At 36.6% G+C, this 3,042-nt stretch overlaps 1 protein-coding gene across 1 annotated transcript in view; it reads left to right on the top strand.

Moving 5' to 3' along the window:
• The window catches only part of LOC106878884 (DDB1- and CUL4-associated factor 8), a 69,174-nt gene that overhangs the window by 47,116 nt on the left and 19,016 nt on the right, over nucleotides 1–3,042 (top strand). The window lies entirely within an intron of this gene.

The raw sequence follows: 3,042 nt of genomic DNA, 5'->3' as shown, positions 1-3,042 counted from the left end.
CTAAGGAATCTAATTTAGACTTTTTTGCGGTGAAATCTCTTGCTATATTGGTAACGATTACATGGTTTTCTATGAAAAATTATATATATATATATATATATATATATATATATGTGTGTGTGTGTGTGAAGATTACCTTAGTTTTAATGTCCACTTTTCCATGCTTGCAAGTGTGTGATGGAGTTATATTGAGGCAGGGTTACTATAGCTGGATGGTCTTCTTGTCGCCAACACTTATCTGTTTCTAAGCAAGGTAATATTTCCCCATGCCTAGACATGTTTCTGCAGAATACTGGAAATGAGTGAAACTGCTTCTATGACAATAATATGCATTAACAACTATCTTGTTATATTAAGACAAGGACACACACTCACAAACATAAACATAAACATGACAGACTTCTTTTGGTTTCCCATCTACCAAATCTATTGACAAGACTTTGGTTGGCTTAGGGTTATAGTAGACACTTGCCCAAGGTGCTACACTGAGTAACTGAACCTGAAACCATGTGGTTTATAGCAGGAGTGAGGTGTTTAATCCTTGCCTGCATGAAAGGAAGTACATTCTATTGTACTTGCGTGCCCCACCATAACTGCAACCACAGGTCCCCTGCCTCAACCTTCCACCAATGCCCTTGAGCCAGCAAAAAGAGTTTGACCAAAGCACACAACAAGGCACCCATGTACACACATGCACATCACCCCCAGCACATACCCCTTCACACAAATTGTACCCTTACATATACACAGACCCTACATGCACATTACATACTGCATGCTAACATAACCTACACCCCCAGAAAAAAATTATACATATGACACTGCTACACATACCACACACCCCATCCCCACAAGAGCACCACATTAATAATACACACTTTCCCCACTTCGTGATAACTTGCTGGGTTTACAGCATACCCAACCAAGGGACATAACTTCTAAACTAATCCCCTGAACCGTTTTCTTTCCACCACCTTTTTCACAGCAGCTGCTGACCAGTTGTGCTAATTCACCTCCAACAATAGAGAACAGTCACCATATTCCCTTCCATGTCGGCTAACTCTGATGAGCATAAAGTTATAACTATGACAAAGAAACCCTTGCGTGAAATACCTTTATATATCTTCCCTGTCTCCTTTTCTTTTTGTCTCTCCTTTTCTTTTTGTCTCTCCTTTTATAACAATGTGATATAATTATGAAATTATGAATTGCTTTGCACCAATGAGATTCAAGTAAATCAAAACAGCTGTAAATGAGTATTGAAGAGTTTTATGGTTGAACATGAATATTAAAGACTTTATAGATAAAATGAAAAAAAAAGTAAAACCAAAAATGTAAATTCAATTAACCCTTTTATTACTATATTTTAGTTGAAATATAATGCCTTTCTTTCAATTAATTTTGAAAATACTAAGAGTTGAAATACACTGCTTTTTGTTTCAATTTATTTTGAAAATAATAAAGAATGTATTAAAATAGCTTTGTCATTAAGCTGGTGTTTGGGACATAAATTAACATAATATTTTAATGAAAGGCCTAAACAAAAAGTTTGTATCATAGAGCCAAGGCTTGTCTCATACTTGTTGACATCAAAAGTGTTAAATACATACTGGTTATATAGTACACTCTATCAAACTCCAATTTGCTTCACTAAAGTAAAATCTAAATATTATTGACGTTGGGCATGTTGATTCTCTCCCTTGCAATAGTAATGATTAATGCATACCCAATGATCCATCATTGAGTTTATACATCCATTTAACTATCTTTTATCTTTTAGCTATAGTTAATTTATTTGACTAATTTTTAGTCAAATGAATTGACCCCAGTTCTTTTTTTTTTTTTTTTTTTTTGTTAAGCTTGGTGCTTATTCTATTGGTCTCTTTTGCCAAATTGCTAGGCTACAGGAATGTAAACACACCAACACCGGTTGTCAAGCAGCAGTGGGGGACAAACACACACATACACATATGATGGGCTTCTTTCAGTTTCTGTCTACCAAATCCACTCACAAGGCTTTGGTCAGCCCAAGGCTATATTAGAAGACACTTGCCCATGGTGTCACTGCGTGGCACTGAACCCAGAACCATGTGGTTGGGAAGCAAACTTCTTACCACACAGCCACACCTGTGCTATAGCTATGTCAGACTTAACAAAATTTCCAGACAAACATTTAACCAAAAATAAACCAGATTTGCATTTGTGGACATGGAGAAAACCTTTGACAAGGTTTCTACTCTCCCATCTGATGCTGCTGCAGGAGCTAGGGGTAGATGAATGGCTAGTGAGAGCTAGCAAAGCCTTGTACAGGGTTGCTGTCAATAAGGTGAAAATCACTAAGTGTAGCAATGAATTTAGTGTGCTGGTAGGAGCTCACCAGGATTCAGTTCTTGGCCCCCTGTTATTTATCAGTCCTTCAGGCTATAAATGAGTTTAATACTGGTTGCCTATAGGAGCTCTTCGATTCAGATGACCTTGATCTTATAGCTGAATCCAAAGTATAATTAGAAAAGAAATTACAGGGGTTGAAGTAAAACCTGGAATTAAAAGGCCTTAGAGTTAACTTAGCAATGGCCAAAATCCTACAAAGCAGTAAAGCAGACAAATTACTAATCCCTTTAAGGAAATGGCCCTGCTCGATATGTAGAAAAGTTGTAGGTAGAAATTGCATATGGTGTACCCAACGCAAGCTTTCAACACCTAAGTGGTGCAGTAGAATCACAAGAAGGTTAACATAGAAAGTAGTTTTTGTGTGTGGTAGATGTGCAGGAACAATAAGCACTAAGATCACACAGGGAATAGTTTTCTTCAAATGCCCAGGAGATTTTTTTAGAGGTAGATCATGGTTTGTTACCTAAGTGACCTAATTTGCAGTGGAGGAGGATGTTCTGGAAGTGTAGTCACTAGAATGAGAACCAGATGGAGAAGTCTTTCTATCAATAAGAGGCTTCTTTTTAACTATGAAACAAAGCTCCATCATTGTAATTTAAATAGCAAAAGTAATATGTGTGTATGTATGTATATATATATATATATATATAT

This window comes from Octopus bimaculoides, chromosome 5 (genome assembly GCF_001194135.2).
Source record: "Octopus bimaculoides isolate UCB-OBI-ISO-001 chromosome 5, ASM119413v2, whole genome shotgun sequence".
In the NCBI taxonomy this organism is placed as follows: Eukaryota; Metazoa; Mollusca; class Cephalopoda; order Octopoda; family Octopodidae; genus Octopus; species Octopus bimaculoides.
Note: the sequence above shows the minus strand (reverse complement) of the source record. Positions and strands in the feature narration are given on the sequence as shown.